Genomic DNA, 20,390 nt, shown 5'->3' with positions numbered 1-20,390 from the left:
AACGTGCTATAAAACTCCATGGCCCACTTGTGCCACAGCAACTGTTTTTCTGCATATAAAAGCCAGGACCAGTGTTGGGGGAAGCAAGCCGGACAACTGCCCGGGGCCCCACACCACAGGGCCCCCCCCATGAAGCTAAGTTGCTCAGGCTTCAGCTTCAGCCTGGGGTGGCAGGGCTCGGGGCCCTAGGCTTCAGCCCCGTTAGATGAGGCTTCGGCTTTCTGCCCTGGGCCCCAGCAAGTCTAATGCCAACCCTGCTTGGTGGACCCCCTGAAACCTGCTCACTACCCCAGGGGACCCCGGAACTCTGATTAAAAACCACTGCCCTAGAGAACTGCTCCAAAACATAACTTCACCCAGTTCTCAACGTATGATTAGAGCCTTGGTTGGTTCTGCCTTTCCCAGTAAGAACTAATGCCTCCGAGTATTTTTGGAAAGACTAGGTAGTTACTTTTTTAAAAAACATTAGGTGTTCCAAAGTTTAGAACCTCCAGAAAGATTGCAGTGTCTCGTGTGTACTTTGCAAAAACTGTGCGTGCAGCCTGATGAAGACATTTACAAGCATGCTAAAGTGGATGTGCAGTGGGAAGGGTTCTGACCACGAGAATGGAGAGGGGGGATCTGGTTGGATCAGACCCCAAGATGGGTATTGTGCAGGGGCTCCTGCCAAACTTAGAATTCCTACAGACGGTCCTCTGGTGGCTTTCACATTACTGCTTTCAAAATACAGAGACCATATCTTATAAGCAAGCATGTGTCTGTATATTACAAAAAATAATAACTTAGCTTATTACAACCAGAAGAATTTTAAAAATCCAATGTTGTTTTCACTGCTCTTCATTATTGTTTTTATTTATTATATTACAGCAGTTCCGAGATGCCCCAGTTGGAATCAGGGTCCCATTGTGCTGGGCACTGTACACACACATAGTGAGACAATCCCTATTCCAAAGAGCTTACAGTCTGAATAGACAAGATGCTGAGGAAACAGGCACAGAAAGGTGAAATGACTTGCCCAAGGTCACACAGCAGGCTGAGGATAGTGCTGGAAATAGAACGCAGGTTCTTGACTCCCAGTCCAGCGCCCTATCACCTAGACCAGTGTTTCCCAAACTTTTTTGGCCATGAAACGCTTTTCAGCCTATTACGGAACACTTATATTATTATTTTGTAGTCATTTGGTTTTCAAATAGAAAATTGTGTTATTTATGCTCAAATATATTTTATTTTATAAAACAAAGCAAAAATACAAATTTTAAAATAACTTGAACTAACAATTTCTAACTGGAAAGCACGTATAAAGTAGTACAAAAATCAGGTGCAAGAGTCAAAATTTAAAATAGTGTTCTACTTTAAAAAAAACTGTTTTTATATATACACAAACACCAAACAAATTAGATTTTTACTAGGAAAGTCTATTTTTATAAACAGAAATATAAATTTGGATTTAATGGGATTGGTGTTTCTGCGTTTTTCTATCACATATTCACTTAATATTAGGAATAATGCTGGAAAGTTGAAGCCTCATGTCAGGTGCAGCATCAAGTCTATTCCTATATTTGGTTTTTGTTGCAATATAATACGAAAATCCCATCTCACACAAATAAGTTGTAGCAAAAGGAAGGAGCACTCAAACTACATGTTTAGCCACATTAGGGTACTCTTCTATTAGGCTGCTCCAAAAATTATTCAGCAGAAGATCCTTTTGTTTCCCATCAGAAATTAAGTCAGTTAGGCTTTTGTAATCGTGCGCAGTAAAGCTGACTGGTTTGGCTGTAATTACAAACTGATTTCGAACCCAAGCATCATCATCAGTAGTTATAGGAAAATATTCTAATAGAGTCACGTAAGTGCTGTAAAATGGTGGTGGAAACTTCTTAGTGGACTGTAGAATTTATTTCAATCAGAAGTTCATGTACTGTAGGGAAGCAGTCAAAGTTGTTCTGTTCTACAGAAGATGCCCAGAATTCCAGTTTCTTTTTTAACAACAAAATTTTATCCATTGTAGTAAAAATGGTCACATTCTTTCCTTGAAGCGACAGATTAATTTTGTTTAATTTTGCAAAAATATCTGCAAGATACGCAAGTCTCATTAGCCACAAGGAATTTTTCAGACAGTCATTAAATTTTCGTCCTGAATTTTCTGAAGTGAAGAATACCAGTAGTTCACTATGAAGTTGAAAAAGCTTCACAAGCACTTTTCCTCTGGATAGCCACCTCACTTCCGTATGTAAAAGAAGCGTTTTGTGCTGACTACCCATTTCCTCACACAAAATTTTAAATAATCTGGGTTGAAGTGGTCTAGATTTGACAAAACTGATCATTTGTACTGCTTCATCGAGCACAATTTTTAGATCTGCTGGTATTTCTTTAACTGCAAGTGCTTGTCTGTGTAGAACACAATGGCTCTTAGTGCTTTCTGGTGCCACACTTATGATGTGCATTACAACTCTCTTAATCTTCCCGATCATTGCCCGAGCATTGTCAGAACATACATCAATACATTTTCCCCAACTAATTTCATGCTTTCTGATAAAATTGTTGATGCAGTTGAATATTTCTTCTCCAGTCGTGTAGCTTTGCAGAGATTCACATAAGAGCAGGTCCTCTTCAGTAATATTATTAAATCTATATCGGACAAATACTAGTAGCACAGCAAGTCCTGAAAAGTCAGTGGGCTCATCTAGCTGCAATGAATACTCGTGGCAAATTTTCAGTCGGCAAACTAGCTCTTTTTCTATGTCATTGGCAAGATGTTTAATACAGCGTGCAGCAGTATGATTTGACAACTGTACAGCATCAATTTTTTTACCAGACTGCTCGCTCAACATGCACGTTACAATATCTTTTGCGCAAGGCTTGATAAACTTTTCTCCAATACTGTGAGCTTCTCCGGCAAGCGCTATATGGTAACTTACTCGATAAGGTGCCTCTGTTGCACTTTCGTTGTCTGTTTTAGCCATTTTAATCATCAAAAGTTTACAGTTTCCAAGTGAGTCACGCTGCCTCTTGAAAAAACTTATATCTTTGTCTTTGTACTCAGCATGCTTGGTTTCCAAATGCCTACGAAGTTTAGCAGGAGCCAATGAACTGTTTGCTAGTATTTTGTTGCACACGACGTACTGCGCATCAGGAACTTCTTTATTTCCAACACACGTAAAACCAAAAGACAAATAACTTTCATCATACTTTTGTTTCGGTCTTTTAACACCTGCTTCTTCTTGTTTTTTGATATACTTCAGTGGAAATTTTCACCGTGGATAACTCACTAGTATGAACAGATTTTTCAGCAACAAAAGACTGCGATTGTTCATCCTCACTTCGAAGTGTCACAATATTTTGCTTGTTTATATTGGCCACAGTTGGAGTACCAGAAAAACTTGCTTTTCATTTCAAAATTCCTTCTTTTAGCCACAAATCCATGGTGATTAGGTTTAGTAACAATATTTAGAAATACTGATTTTTGTCAAATTTTGTTCGTCACAGATATTTATATTGTTTCGAGTGAAGCTAGTTTAGTTGTGCTTATCACACACACGGTAACGAGCCACCGATTTGAACGTGTTGAGTGAATGTTTTATTCAACATGGCGTAAAGAGAATGGTATGTGCATACCACTGCAGTTTGCACAACCTCGAGCGGAAGGGGTACGACGTCACTAACTGAAATGTGCCCAAAAGGGGTAGACACAGAGGTGAAAGTAAGCCGGTACACCCGTGCACTGTACTGGGGCAGCCTGGCTTCCCCAGGGGGCAATTTAAAGGGCCTGGTGTTCCCAGTCACTCTACTTTCTTTCACCCCTGGGTAGATAGTCAACAAGCTTGCGTGCTGCATTCTCTTTATGCCATGATATTCACGGAACACCTATTCACGTCGTGCGGAACACCAGTGTTCTGTGGAACACAGTTTGGGAAACGCTGACCTAGACTGTATTTCTGGCATGTGTCTGAGCTTGAACAATGAAAATCTGTGAAGTCAGTTTCATTCTTGTCTACGGTCTGTTTCACTTTCAGGTTCTGAGTGTGCAGTGTTTGGATTCCAAGCACGGCAGGGAAATATCTATGTGCTTTAAACCCTCTTTTTATTTGACTTTAATAGGCAATTATGGAAACACTTGACTAGTCTGAAATCTCAAATGCTTGCTTTTTCAAAATCTAAATTTTGGCACCAAATTTGTGTCCCCCTAAAGTTCTAAATGTGATGATTCTGGGAGGAAGCAAAATATTTTTGTCTGGATTGAATCAATATTAATATTTGAGAATATAAATGTATTGAGACTAGAGTGACCAGACAACAAGTGTGAAAAATCGGGATGGGGGCGGGGGATAATAGGCACCTATATAAGATAAAGTCCCAAATATTGGGACATCTGGTCAACCTAATTTTGACAAATTCATCCCTGAAGTCATCAATGTAATCACACATGACTAAGTTGGACAAGTCTTCTAGGAAATTAAAACAATCCTGAGCCCGCAAGGTGTGAGATAAAAATGACCTAAAATAGTTATCTGATCTGTAATTTCTCAGAATTGACCCCACTTACTAGTTTATTAGCGTCACTTTTTATTTTTAAAATATCCTGCATATTGACCTCTGTGCCTCACCCTTTTGTAGTTAAGTCTTTCAGAGGCTGCCATACTTTTCTCATGTTAGTGGTATAAAAAGTTCACATAGCAGAGCCTTTGTTTTTTTGTTTTTTTTCTGTGTGACAATTCTAGTTTATACAGCTGTAGAGACGTTACCCTATTAGTTAGGACCACATTCTGAAACAGGGCGGGTTGAGTATAGCAACTGTATGCACAAGTCAGGGAACTGCATGTGCACGTGGACAAAGGGCAGAAATAGCAGTGGTGCTTAAAAGTTCCCTGAATCCCTTTCACTCAGAATAGTGCTGGATGCAGCAGAACTAACCATAATTTTAGTAGCTATCTAAGGACTGTATTCTGGCCACCGTTTTTCTGCAAATCCCTCAATGTTATCCAGTGGAAAGCCACTGTAGATCAAGGATAATGTTTGGACCTCACTTTGTAGCCCCTGCAGTATCATTAGGGTGACCCAAAGGGAAAACAGGACACCGTGTGAGGCTAGCCAGAGCGTCATCTTCCCTCTCTTCTCCCCTCCCCCGCCCCGAGGGGTGGCCTGAGCCACTTGCCCGAGCTCCCCCCTCTCTCTCTCTCTCTCTCCAAGGCTGGCGTCGCTGCTCACCTGAGCACTGCCTCCCTGCCCCCCTATCTCTGCCCCTGCCACCTCCCCCCTCCCCCGTGTGGGGCTGGCATCAGTGGTCCCCCCCGCAGATTCCTCTGCACCCCCATTTTTTTGACAAAAGTGGGCATTTGATTTGTTCCATTCTCTTGCCAGGTGATCAATTTGACAAATGCCGACTTTCGCCAGTAAAGTCGGGACAGCTGGGACAGGGCTTAAAAAGTGATTGTCCAGGCCAAAACGGGACATACGGTCACCCTAAGTATCATCCATAGAATGAGTTTGACACCTCTAATCTAGGCTATCCATAAGCCAGTAGGGCATGAGGGCCACTCAGGATGCCCATACATTGGCTGACAGGTGCACACCAAGGAAAGTGTGGTTACTCACACATGACATTCAAAGCCATTGTATGATGAGAACTAGGGTTTTTTCCCCCAGTATTAGCTGTAGTTGCCATAGAGCTAGGAGTTGCCATGTTTTCAGTCTGTTAGAGAAACAAGGTGGGTGAGGTAATTAATATCTTTTGTTGGACCAACTCTGTTGATGTGAGAGACAAGCTTCCAAGCTACACGGGTCTAGAGCTCTGTCTAAGCTCAAAAGCTTGTCTCTCTCTAACAAAAGATATTATCTCACCCACCCTGTCTCTCTGATATCTTGGACCAGCACAGCTACAACACTGTCTTTTAGTCATTTAAACTAATTGCTGCTTAAAAGGCTAATGGTAGGTAGGGTAGTGCTGAGAGGCGCCACCCCGTAAAATCTCAGTGATGTTTTATGGGTGCTCCCTTGTTTTGTCCTGTTCTGTTCTATCTCACATAGTAAATGATTAACCTTTTCAATGCCTGTACAAACATTAGCTGGGAGACTACATGGTCTAGTGCCTGAGACCCTTGACTAGGAATCAGGAGACCTGTGGTCTAGTCATTGCTCTGCCACTGTACACCTGTGTGACCTTGGGAAAATCACTCTATCTCTCTCTGCCTGTTTCTCCCTTCCTCTGAGGTCTATTTAGGTTATAAACTCTTCATGGCAGGGAATGTCTCTCACTGTCTTTGTATATCACCAATGTGCAATGGAACCTTGATCTCAGTTAAAACCTCTAAATACTACAGTAATATAAATGACAAATAGTAGTAATTTAGAAATCTTATGAAAATAGCAGTATTGCCTTTATTTTTAGCATTTAGTCATTCACTGAATGTTACTAGAACCAGGCAGGCTGTTGTGATGGCAATTTGTTACTCTGGGACCAGTAAGACTGGGGCCTGGGGGGGTGCAAATTGTCTTTTCCATTTTTGGAGCTTGCACAGTTGTATGATTATCTCAATAGGTCAACGCAACAGATGTCTGCTCCAAACTAGTAGATAATTGCTTTGTGCTGAGCTGTTCATGAACTAATTTTTTCCTCCAGGAAGCTGCCTTTTTTTTTTTTTTTTTAAGGCTTTGTATGTTTTGAATTTCAAAGCAGTGACCCTGGTAAATGTGTGTGTGCGTGTATATTCAGTGGTCAGTGCTTTTCCCCCAGTGTCGTCGTCTATTATTATTATTGTTACTCTTTTTTCACATGGCTACTTACTCTGTCTGGCATGATTTTTCCAAACCTGTGATTTCTTTCCTTCCCTCCATCATTTTCCCTTATTACATCTTCCATCCTACTGAAGTTCTCAGGGATGCAAATTTAGACACCTTGAGCATGCATTATTTTCGTGTTTTATGTGGCAGTTTGTGCCCTCCACACACACACGGAGAATGGATTGGCAAAGAGACTACAAATGCCTTCATTTCCCTGCGCCTGCTCTGGGAATGTGAATAGGTTCGGTAAAAGAGGTATAATGAAATTGCAGAATAAATTGTTGGACAAGAGAAGCTTCGTCAAATGTAAGTTGACTAAAAAAATGGCAGTGATTCTGTGTAGCAAGTAGAACTGAATGGTCTTGTGTTGTTTTCCCATTAATATAAATCTTCATTTGTTATAATGCCTAGCCCTAAAGTTGGAGAGCCTGTTCCTGTTGTCCCTTCGCAGACTAAACACTTTTATTGACTTCCACAGGGATCTTGCTGTGATCAGCCTCTGTTACTAAGCATTGACATTGTGCTCAGTGCTGTTCCAAGACACAAAACACAAACAGCCCCTACTCCACAGAGTTTTATCATCTAAATGATGTAGATACTGTGACAAGGTCAGGCTAGATGGCTACAGGAGAGTGATAGAAAGCAGATATATTAGCCCCAGGTTAAGTAGGTCCCTTTTTCCTGGGTAAGGTAACAGGGAAGGTTCCAGAACAATCAGGAACTTTCTGGAAACAATTAAGGCAGACAGGCTGATTAGAACACCTGCAGCCAACCAAGAAGCTGCTAGAATCAATTAAGACAGGCAGGCTAATCAGGGAACCTGGGTCTAAAAAGGAGCTCACTTCAGTTTGTGGCATGCATGCGAGGAGCTGGGATCAAGAGGCGCAAGAAGCTTAGAGTGAGAAGGTGTACTACTGGAAGTCTGAGAAGTACAAATATTATCAGACATCAGGAGGAAGGTCCTGTGGTGAGAATAAAGAAGGTGTTGGGAGGAGGCCATTGGTAAGTAGCCGGGGGAGTTGTAGCTGTCACGCAGCTGTTACAGGAGCCACTGTAGTCATTTGCAATCCACAGGGCCCTGGGCTGGAACCTGGAATAGAGGGTGGGCCTGGGTTCCCTCCATCCCCCCCACCTCCCTGCTTGATACCAGAGGAGTTGACCTGGACTGTGGGTTCCACCAGAGGGGCCTGTTCCCAGATCCACTAGGTGGATCAGCAGAGACTGTGAGGATTGTTGTTCTTCCTTTTCCCCATGCTAGCCAGTGATAAGGGTAACTGAGTGAACAGCAGATTTGAGCCACGAAAGTGGCCAAACTGAGGGCTGCAGTGAATCTCTGAGGTGAGCAAATCCGCCAATAAGCGCAGGACCCACCAAGGCAGAGGAGGCACTTGGTCACAATACAAAGCAGACAGGATGTATTGGGAGCCCCAGTGGGGAGGGAATCACTAGAAAATATGCATGTGTGTAGCAATATGAAATGCACACATTTAAATATAAAAGTTTGTATTCTAATAATTGACTCACTTCTTGTGGAGGCCACGGGAAAAGTGAGTCTTCTAGAGGTGATTTGAATGGAGTAAGGTTAGTGGCTTGGCAGATCAGCATTCTATCCATAGAGCACAGGGGGGCGGGGGAAGGAAGCCACGTGGATGGCTACATCAAAGCACAGTGGGCTTAAAAGTGGATGTGGTGGGAAAAGGAACACTCCTCACATGTGATGTGAACATGTTGGTTCTTTTGTTGGGTCATGGTGTATTCAGGTAAGTGTACATCGTAGATCTCTTATTTATATATCTTCCTTTGATTGTTGGTTAACATAGGGACTGATTAATGCAGTAGTGCACGTCTCCTTAAGGGGAATCCAGAGAGCTGACTGTGACTCTTCATATATCTGGTGAGTTGTGATCTGTAAAACACTAGCTGTATTGGAATCGTATGAAACTTTTCTGTTTCCATTGGTGAGGTAATTACACTTTAAATATATATATATTTATTGGGTAAGCCTCTACCAGAGCAGAGAAATCCGATGTAGCATGGCAAAAAAACTACCTCTCATTTTCAATCAATACAACTTGGTTTTCACCAGCACTCGAGGAGGTTTATTTAAAGCTCTGTGTTCCATAGAAGAGATGAGGAAGTAGGAAGTGCTTCCTCCCAGTAGATCTCTGTCCAAATTCGAGTGGCGCTTTTGTGTGTTTCTCTGCAACCCCACCCCAATTTGGAGCTGCTCCAAAATCATATCTAGAGTCTGCTTTGGAATTGTTTAAATGGTTCATCCTTAGACATGTATCCATTCCTTTCTAAAATAGAATGTTTCCTAAATGAAAAGTCAGATGGTGTGTAAGGTCTTGGAATGACCTATTTGAATAAGTGTCTGATTCTCTGTCCCTTCTCCCATTTCTTATGTTTTGGAGCCTTGCCAGTGAGGAAAGGAAATGCAGGAGTTGTTTCCATTGAGAACATGAATCACATTTTCTGATACTTTGTTCAATTTTTAATCTTTTAATCGTGAAATAGTCTGTGCTAATGGTAACCTATTTTCACTGGAGGGAATAGTCCAGAAGCCGTGAATCCATCTGTAAGACCAAGGAGTGATTTTGTTAAACTCTTGTGCTGCAATGATAACATTTTAAAGTTTAAATGCAAAATTTAAACAGCTGAACAGATCAGGAGAATAAAAATACCTCAGATCCTTTCAGGTGCTGTCTGTTCTGTTCAGAAGGTGGAGTGAAAGTGATGGTAATATTCCTATCTAGACTGTTTGTCAGAAAGGAGGCGAGAGTAAGTTGGCCAGCATTTACAGAGTTAGCGAGAGGAAGAAAGAGAAGATGAATATGGAAAATTCCAGCCCTGAGCAATGCCCCTCCCAAGATCTATACTGCTTCTGACTCCTTGGAATTGAGGACATGAAGGTTCCTTTCCACCAATCTGTAGGAGCCCTCAGTGTTGGCACTCAACCTTGAAGCCCGTAAAGTTCCAAATATTGATGCTAATTCCAGGTCTTATAACCCACTGGGTCACAGTAATATATTCCCTATCTCTTGATTCTTAATTTACTACAAACAAAATGTAATAAACAAGGCTCAAGGTAAGAGAGGCACCTACCCGATTGCGTGCCCAAAGAAAAACACTGCCCTGTCTGTGCAGAGAGAATGTGTCACCTTAGAAAATGTGTTAATGGTATGGTATTAAACATGGCTTTGCCCCTACGGGTTAATCACAACATGCAAATGCATTTTAAAAGCACAACTGTCCAGGTCCGCACTAAGGAGAAAATCACGTTTAAGATTGTACTTATTGAAACATGTTACAAACAGTGTTAATGTGATGCATTCTCCCAGCATAGACAGGACCTTTGAAAATGCCAAGGTATGGGGAAGTGGGCATAAATCAGGGCATGTCTACACTGCTCTGTAAACCCAGGGTGAGTAGAATTCGAGTTAGGAGATTCTGGGTTTGTTAACCTAGGGCTTGAGTGTCTACACTTATTTGTAACCCCATGTTAGGAATTGTTGAGCCCCGGGGCTCCAGCTTCTACATTGTATTATATGGGCCCAAGTCCAACCACCCATATCCCAGACTTCCTAGCACCCTCCCAAAATATGGCCACTTTGTTCGTGATGCAGTGTGAAGAAACTTCGTTCTCCACCAAACTTGACTGTCCAGAGGACAAGGCCTAGAATCTGTGGACACCACAGTGTAATGTATGTGGGGAGGTGCTACACATCTTTAATGGACGCTAAAAGTTTCACACTCAATCATTTCTGGTTGGGTTTCTTTAGGGGTATTTACTCAAAGTCCACACGTAATTACTGTGTGTGTGGTGTGGGAGGATCCTGGCACAGGCTAGCAAGCTGGGTACGTACCCAGGGTCCTCAGCAGGCTTATACTAGGACAGCTAGCCCATGCTGAAGACATACTTATGTAAGGCAGCCACCACAGAAAAGTACTATTTCTTATTCCAGAAGTTAAGTGATATTTTTTTAAATATCTATAGACTTTATGGTTGTAAAGGGAATTTGTTAAATATAAAGCAGTGTGGTAATGTCTGGCAACACCACCAGAAACAACCGATCTGAAGGAAGTGTGAACTGCCCCCACCCATTTCAGTGGGTTGCAGAGTGGATTGATTTTACATCAAGGCAATTTAAATCATGATTTAAATTACCAAGCGGAAAGCCTCAATTTAAATAATTGGTTTTAATCAATTTTTCCATTTAGACTTCAGTTATTTTCTAAAGAAAGGTGCATTCTCATTGGCTGATGTAACCATTAAAACATGTTGATTTACAACTAAATAGAGCCTTTACATTAGATTGGATCCATCTTTTTGCTACCTAGAAGGGTACACAGTAACTATATACATATATATTTAAACAATTATATAGTTAATATTTTCAGATTCTTAGTGATTAATTTACATTTTAGTATGTTAGAAAATGGCGAATGATATATTATTTGCAGTGTTGTAGCTTACTGCTTATTTATTGGTAATTAATTTTTTGCTTATGACTTGTGTCAAGCTGCATTAGGATGTAACTGGAATTTAATTAAACACACAAAACAGCATATAAAATGTATTGTTATTAAACAAAACAAGCCCTTAATACAGTATATGACCTATTGTACCATATTTATAAAGCTTGACCTCAAAAGGTAGATTCCCCCCCCCTACCCCCATGATTCTTTCTTTATATAGAAAAGCAGTCTTTAACTCAGTTTTTACATAGAGGCTCGTGAATAATTATTATATTAAAATGTTTTAAGAGATTATTAGTTTAGGCCTTAGCCTATTTTGTATTAAATTCAGCTTTCATTTTAAAGAGGTTACTTTTAAAAAGAAAACTCTATAATGTAAATAACATCATAGAAAAATCTAATTTAAATCAAATCTTTTATTTATTTATTTAAAAATTGTTTTTTATCCACCTTGGATTGATGATTCTGATTTATAGTGATCATTTAAATGTCAGCACAGATGAGGAATGCACTCATTAACAAAACATTCAGGAAAGGACTTGCATTAAAAGTCATGTCCCTCCTGGGGAAAAAGGTGTATTTTTAGCATGTGTTAGCTAACCTATGTTAACATCATGGTGTAGACAAGTTGTAGTTTTAACACACTGATCAAATAACACGTGTTAAAACTAGTTTGCCTTGTCTACACTAGGATTTTAACATGTTTAAAAGTACACCTTTTTTTCTAATGAAAACAAAGCCATAGGGATTAACAGTCTACTGCAAGTGACATTGCATTTTGGCATCATGAATGGCTGAAGCATAGTTTTTGCTTAAAAATTGTTATGGGTGGTGCTTCAGAGCTCAGATTTTATTTTTCCATTTGAACTCTGCTTTTGTTTTGCATGTAGAAAAGGACTGACACAGGATATAGAAAGTATGCTATGTTTGCTCTTTGTTGGTGTGGTAGCAGGTATAGGTTAGCACTTCATATTTGATGAAAGTCTGAGTACTTGTTCCAAATCAAACCTCTTTCTAAAAGAAAGATCAAACTTTTTTTTATTTCCTCCTTCAAAAAGGAAAATACACCAGAACCTGGGCTTCACTGATAACTCAGATTTTTTTAATGCAAAACTAAAGTAGTTGAATTTGACTCAACCTTCCCACCCATCACCACACCTAGAGAGTTCATTCCAGACATACCAGGCCATGGAGTTTTGGGAAAATATATTCTGTATTATATTTCTGTTTATACAGCCTGGATCATGGAGCTGAGTTCATCAGTATACTTCAATGAAATTAGTGTTGTCTTGACTGCTCTTTTGTGTTTCTTTCAGAGATGACTTTCCTTTCAGATTAAGGGCTCAGAGTATCGTATACAAATGCCAGCAAAGAAAAGGGTTTTTTTAGCTGTTCCTCCACTGGAAAATGTCACTGTGACCTTGCAATAGACCTCTTGTAGGAATTGCTCCCTTTCTCCTCTACAGGTACAGTTGGTGCCTTATTGTCCTTGTGCATATATTTATGGTGAACCATACGAACACATCAAGTTGTTGGTCTATTCAGATTTTTGGGTCCTGTGGCTCTCACGCACTGTGGTGAAGGGCTCAGTGCCAGGAAGTTAATGGGACCTATTCATTGCATATAAAGCTAAGTATGGGCACAAGTCTTTGCAGGATAAGGGCCTAAATGCTATACTCTGATTTCTTTAGGAATTGAATACAAAGCATTTCAGCAAGTGCAAGAACTGACAGTTCAGTATGGCATAGTGCCCTCCTTTGTCCCACTCTGCTGAACTGCATTTTAAAACAACCCTGTTTTGTTTGCTTCCTGAAGGAATTTTTCCATTGTTTAATATAGATTTTGCTATGAAATGGGCTTATTATTCAGATCACCAAGCTTACGCATGGCCTGTTAGAATGCACTGTTAAAAAAACAAAGAAACCAAATATAGCCTGCCTTTTATAACCTTTTAGCAGCTTGGTGGTGGTGATAGGAAAACTGGAGCTCTCTGATCAGGGCTCAGGCACAGCATGTGTATCTGAATCCCCACCTCCCGCCACCACTTTTTGTTTTGTTGTGGATCAGTCAGATGGGTTTCATGTTTTGCTTTGAAGGCAGAGAGGTTCATGGTGGCTCTAATGCCATCTGAGTGGGAGCTCTACACTTGCATTGTATGGTAAGTATGTTGTGACTGCAACATGGTACTATAGTTTCTTACATTGATGCTTGTCTGAGGTCTTTGGTAAATCTTTTGAGCCCTGTGCTAGAAAAAGATCTTCTGTGCCAGCAGGTGGTAGATAATAACCACTAAATTTTTGATGGTATCATCTCCAGGATAAAGGGAGCTTATATCAATTATATACAGGTTGAAACATTCATTTGTGGCTGGCACACTCATCTGTATCAAGACCTTCGGCCCAGAACCTCAGCTGGTGTGGAGTTATCTAAATTTACAATAGCAGAGGATCTGGCCTCATGATTTGCTACCTCTCCCTACTGCCTGTCTCCCTCTATAATGGTGCCGACTAACCTTTAGTCTCAGTGGCTCAGATCGGCACAGCTAGGAATGCCAGGAGTAAAATTTTGGCCACATTGAAATGAATAACAAAATTCCCAATGGCTTCAGTGGGGCCAGGATTTCACCCTGGCTTTTTTCTAGTGAGCTGCTATGCTTGCTGAAACTACGATTTGTGCTGTAAAAGCTTGTGGCAAGCTCTAGACATGTAGATTTCAATACTAGAGCAATTGTGGTAGGTTATGGTTTTCATTTTGTTTTGGGGATTTTGCCCAAATAGGAGGGAAAGGTTTGAAACTACTTGTTTAGTTATTTTAGGGTTAGCCAGAAAATTTTGAGGCTCTAATTTAAAGGATATTTTGGGGGGCAGGTAGAAATGTCAAATGTTTAGTGGTTTTGTGCTATTGAAACTGAGTTGGTATGTGAAAAGTAGCACTGCATTTATGGGGCTTCCAGTTTACTGTTTTTGTATTGGATGTGCCCAGTCAAAAAGTTTAAAATAAAACTGAGAATTTTTCAAATGAAAAGATTTTTTGTTTTGTTTTTATTTAAAACAAACAAAACCTTGGGGAGAATGAAAACTTTAGTAGAAAAACTTGATTTTCTCTTTTTTTTGTTGTTGAAGCTTTTTCAGCATTTCTTATCAATGTTTACTGCATTTTTAAATAAAAGCTACATTGTTATTGAAATTTGAAAACTTGGCTGTGTCGGTAATCAAAAATCTTAATGTTTTTGATGGTCTTTTCACTATATGTTTCTGTATTCAAATATCACAATCTGATTTTTTTTTTTTTAAACAAAAGCTTGGGTCCATTTCAAACCATATGATACAGAAGTAACTTCAAAACATTTTGTGAAATTAAAAAATATCAACCAGTTTTAGTAACAAAAATGTCTCAGCCCACCCAACTCAGCCTCGATTTGGCAGTCAGACTGCATTTCTTTCCTCCTGTGCAGCATCACCAGCCATAAAGATTCTACAGACCAAATTTTAGGGCTTGATATAATCTGGTCATTAACTTTGTAATCCCATTGTCTCTCCCTTACTCTTATGCCAATTTTACTGCCATCCGTTGGTTTGCACAGGTGCAGTTGATTGGTCCTGTTCCTGAGATTTAGTAACCTATACTGTTGATGTACATGAAGGAGTTGAAGAGTTGAATGCCCCTCTTTTTTTCTCCTTTAGCTGTGATCATCTGTAGGGCTGACCGAAGTATAAAAGGCAAAAACACAAAACAAAAAGAAAACCCCAAACCATATTTGTCACTGAAGTCAGCAGATATGACTCCACAGTGCATTGGGAGTAGATCTGATAAGTAAGAAATTATCATTCTTACATAATCATTTGTCAGAGTAGAACACACAATTGAAAGTTATAAACATATTACAAGTCTGATAAACCAAAAGGGAAAAAAGACTGTTTTCTCTCTCTCAGTGCTTTAGAGTACTCAGTAATACAGCATAAAAAAACTCTTACTGATACACAATGTATTTGTTGTTTTGCTGGCATCTCCTAGATGCTGTTTACACTGTGAGCAGAATTCTTTCATTGACCCTGTACACAAAATGCTAAGCCTTAAAGAGGCTTTGGGCTGACAGCTAAAGGACATCTGGCATGGACAGGATATAAAGATGGTTATGATCTAAATTTAATAACTCACGTTACATATTTTAAAAAGTCAAATTAAAATACATTCATTCTTTTTCTTTTTCTTTTTTTTTTTTATTGTACGGTTATTTCTGTTCTGCTCTGATTTTTGGCTGTTTGATAATTTCCAAAGGGAAATGAGGATTAAATGCTCTCTCCCGTTTATTTTCCAGTCTATATTGGGTATCATTTGCCATCCTGTATGCTCACTTGCCATGAAAATTTATTTTAAAGCTTTAATTATATTAACATCTTAAATTTATATAATGTGAAAGGCATTTAGAGAACTCCTCATCCCACATGATTTTTTCTTGTTCAGCCCAACCACCTTGTAAAATGACCTTACATTTAAAAACATTATGTTGAGAAGTTTCCCTTGTCATGAAATAACATATAAACTAACTTCATTTTTAAGCCTTGTTAGTTTCACACATCTGCTAAAGGAGGACAGAATAAAAGTTAGCTGTCTTTCTCTCAACTCCATTTAAAAAAAGGGGGGGGAGACCCCTTAGGTTTTGGGGGGGGTAATAACCTACACCCCTGCCTAATCTGTTCCCACCCAAATGAACACATCTTCCTGCCTTCCTTGGAATATTGGTTTTATTTTTCATTGCATTGGGAGTGTTTTGCCTCTTGCACTTATAGTACCTTCTCTCTGAATTGCAAAGCATTATATAGACTTGTGTGTGTAACTTCTGGTTCCGTAACCCAAATGACAGAGGGGATGAGGGGTCATGGAGAAAACTGAGAGAGAACTTACTTAGCAGCAAGCCAAGGATGAGTGGGATTTTGTCTTTGTTTTTTTGGAGTAGTGTTTTTTGGTACAGTGATTAATTTGTCACCGAACGCTCAGTCATGAACTTCTGTCTAGGTGATGGAATTTGGTTTCACACTGAAGTAGGTGGTGGTTGTACAGGGTATTACCACAATGTGTATGAAAATATTATAGTAATGATGATATTCTGTCAATGCTTTCTCTCTGTCCTGTAGCAAGATTATTTGAAAGTGAGGTTGTTCTCAGATGAATACAGTGCTGGTGGGTGCCATCCACTGCTAAATTTGCTCAGTAAATCAGAAGTGAACTCCTTCCCCTATTGAAATCAATGGCAAAGCTCCAACTGCCTTCAATAGGACCAGGATGCCCCACCCCAGCAATGGGAAGGCTCATACGTGAATTTCTTAAGTTCCAACTGCAGTTGTCTCAATCAGATCAAAGGGGCTCTGTGCAGACGCAAGGGTACTCTCCGCATGCAGTCATATGCAGGGTCCAGGCCTTCGTCCATAAATGCAGATTTTCAAGAGAGCTTGGAGGTGCTCAGATTGCCCTTATAAGCGCTCAGCACCCATTGTGATGCTCATGGCCAGTTTTTCAGAACAGTTCAGCACCTGACCTGCACCCAACATGCTAAGGTTTGTTTACAAAACATGTTGCTACTTATTTTAGTGCCTACAAGGAGACTGAGCTCTTTTGAAAATTCTGCCCTAAACATTCTGTGTGTTGGGGGAGAGGGGTTCACTAACTTCACTTTCATTTTTTTAAAAATAACCTTTTCAAAAGGACACTGCCAACTTAAAAATTATGTTATAGGTCAGCATTTCTTCACTTTTATATTAATGATAGTATAGATTATTAAAAGTGGAAAAAATTAACAGTACAATTGATTTGTCATTAATTCTGTTGTATTGTTTACTACAGCAGTGATTTCCCTACACCTCTCCCCCTCCAGTTTTGTGAACTAGTTACATGCCAATTTAGTGACTGTTTGGAAATTTGAGTTGAAATTGAAACATTAATACACACTTGAAAAGCATATACAATGTATATAAAATATGTGTATCTGAAAAAGTTTAATAGATTTGAAAAGTATGAACATAGACTAGCTTACTTATACAGCTGTTGTTTTTTATGGCAATGTCAGTGCATTCATTTTGGTGATGTTGGCCAACCTAATAATTTCAAATTATGATTTGTAAGCAAATTCTAAATGAGCTCTCCCTGACAGCTAGTGAGGAGTGGGAGGGGGAATGAAATGTTGTTGTTCTTATTGTATGAGTAAAGCGCAGTAGAACTGTACTTAGCCTGTGTTGATTTAGGGCATCAAGAGAGAGGGTGGGGACAGGTGTTTTTCTTGATTGTCTGTCTGAATCACAAGTACAATTTGACCTGCCCCTCTCCACTGTTTAAAGACAGAGCTGATTAGGCTCCATAGATAGTCTTTTGTTTTGTTAAGTGACCACTACAGCTGAAATCACTGATATTAGGTCTAAGTGTTCAGTCCTGCTGTGGAGACAGTGTTTCTGTGGAAGAGAGGGCCCAGCCTGCATTAGCAGCAAGGTTCCCCCACTGAGATCTCAGCTGAAATCACTGAGAGCCGGTGAAACCTCAAGAGACCAACTCACAGATGTCACGGTGGCAGCAGAAGGTGACTGCGCAGGGCCATTGGCAACAGAGCAATGGAGTGAACGGTGGCACAACGAACAACAGTGGCCAGAGCGAACAGTGAGCAGCTGGAGGAAGGACCAAGGTGCCTTATTGCCCCCCACCTGGGAGGTGAACTCATGTGAAAGCACCTCTGAACTCTGAATTTCCACTGAGCAAGGACAACGCCGGTGAGTGGGGTGAGGTGGAGGGAAAAGTGAGGGGCACGTTAAATAAACATTTGTTTGTTGGTCTATATTTTAGTGACTTTGCTCAGAATGCTAGATTTGTGGCTGGGAATGGAAACTTATATACATATGTTTCCTAGTAGGCCAAGATTTTTAAAATGCATTATTTGCCAAGGTTGTTATCTCACATCGTTGCTATCTTGAGAGGTCATTATGTTGGGGAGTTTCTGTACTAAACATTTTTATTATTATAATTAATTTTTATATAAGACTGCTCATACTAGGTCAGACCAGTGGTCCATATAGCCCAGTATCCTGTCTTCCAACAGTGGTCAAGGCCAGGTGCTTCAGGGGGAATGAACAGAATAGGTAATCATCAAGTGATCCATCCCCTGTCGTCCATTCCCAACTTCTGGCAAACGGGCTAGGGACACTCAGAGCATGGTGTTGCATCCCTCCCCGTCCTGGCTAATAGCCACTGATGAGCCTATTCTCCAGGAATTTATCTAGTTCTTTTTTAAATCCTGTTACAGTTTTGGTCTTCACAGCATCCCCTGGCAAAGAGTTCCACGGGTTGACTTTATGTTGTATGAAGAAGTACTTCCTTTTGTTTTTTTAAAACCTGCTGCCTATTAAATTCATTGGGTGACTGCTAGTTCTTGTGTTATGTGAAGGATTAAATAATATTTCCTTATTCACTTTCTTCACACCAGTCAAGATTTTATAGACCTCTATTATATCCCCCTTTAGTAGTCTCTTTTCTACAATGAAAATTCCCATTCATTTTAATCTCTCCTCCTGTTTCATACCCCTAATCATTTTAGTTGCCCATCTCTATACCTTTTCCAATTCCAATACATCTTTTTTGGGGTGGAGTGACCAGATCTGCACACAGTATTCAAGGTATGCACGTACCATGGATTTATATAGAGACAATATATTTTATGTCTTATTATCTATCCCTTTCTTAATGATTCCCAACATTCTGTTTGCTTTGTTGACTGCCGCTGCACATTGAGTGGATATTTTCAGAGAACCATCCACAATGACTCCAACATCTTTCTTGAGTGTTTACAGCTAATTTAGACTCCATCGTTTTGTATGTATAGTTGAGATTGTTTTCCAGTGTGCATTACTTTGCATTTATCAACATTGAATTTCATCTGCCATTTTGTTGCCCAGTCACCCAGTTTTGTGAGATCCCTTTGTAACTCTTCGCAGTCTGCTTTGGACTTAACGATCTTGAAAAGTTTTGTATCATCTGCAAATTTTGCCACCTTAGTGTTTACCCATTTTTCCAGATCATTTATGAATATGTTGAATAGTAATGGTCCCAGTACCGACCCCTCAGGGATACCACTATTTATCTCCATTCTGAAAACTGATGATTTATCCCTACCCTTTGTTTCCCATCTTTCAACCAGTTACTGATCCATGAGAGGACTTCCCTCTTATCCCATGATGGCATACTTTTCAAAAGTCAATTTAAATTAAATACTTTTTTTTTTAATTTATATTTTTTTAGAAATCTAGACCTGTTATGTGTTTTGGTGTTTTTTGCATTATCCTTATGTTAAATTTGCATTATCTTAACAAAACATTTAATTTATTCATATCTCTTTCTATATGTTGCAGGTCAAAGTGAAAATGAAAAGACAAAAAACAATACAACAATTTTTCCACTGCAAGGCCTCAAAAACTAACCAAGGTGAAGAACCCATCGAGAACCAAGAATATATCAACATGTCATCTGAAGGTTAAAGTGGTGTATCTACATCCGACCAGCCCGAAACACAAATACAGCTACCTACTGAAGAAACAGTGTCTCCAAAACCTAAAGGCAGTTCCCGATGTTCGTCAGTCAGTGTTCCCATTTATTGAAGTTACAGAAGATGGCTACTAGTGCACCTCTTGCAAAAAAGCTTACGAAGAAAGAAAGCTTTCCAATGCTATAATCGGTAAAAGTGGAGGAGCTTGGTTTGTCAGACCGATCAGCAAAGCCAATGCTGACAAACTACATGAAAAGGCAGCAAAACATCAGGCCTCTGGACTGCATCAACATGCAGAAAGCCTTATAAGCCCACTTTCAAAGCCAATTTTAGAAGTACTTAATGAGACTGTTAAGAATGCTGGAGACACAACACAGTTCATGCGAACAAACATGGCTGTAGCATCCTACTTTCTATTTAAGCAAGAGATACCACACACTACAAACTGGAGGCCAATGTTAAGTGCATTGTCACTTGTTCATCCTGAAGTTGAACACTGGTTCCGAACAAGACCAGCAAATGCTCGCTATCTTTCTGCAAGAAACTTAACTGGCTGGCTACAAGCATGCGGCGCAATAGTGAAAGACTGAACAGTTGAAAAAGTGAAGAACTC

At 39.9% G+C, this 20,390-nt stretch overlaps 1 protein-coding gene and 1 pseudogene across 2 annotated transcripts in view; one reads left to right on the top strand and one right to left on the bottom strand.

Annotated features, from left to right (window-relative positions):
• The window catches only part of HPCAL1 (hippocalcin like 1), a 106,396-nt gene that overhangs the window by 65,558 nt on the left and 20,448 nt on the right, over positions 1-20,390 (top strand). The window lies entirely within an intron of this gene.
• LOC140908382 (zinc finger BED domain-containing protein 5-like) lies at positions 1,448-6,856 on the bottom strand (annotated as a pseudogene).

The sequence above is a fragment of the Lepidochelys kempii genome, chromosome 3, assembly GCF_965140285.1.
Source record: "Lepidochelys kempii isolate rLepKem1 chromosome 3, rLepKem1.hap1, whole genome shotgun sequence".
In the NCBI taxonomy this organism is placed as follows: Eukaryota; Metazoa; Chordata; order Testudines; family Cheloniidae; genus Lepidochelys; species Lepidochelys kempii.
The sequence above is the reverse complement of the archived record's forward strand: the minus strand, read 5'-3'. Positions and strand labels throughout refer to the sequence as shown.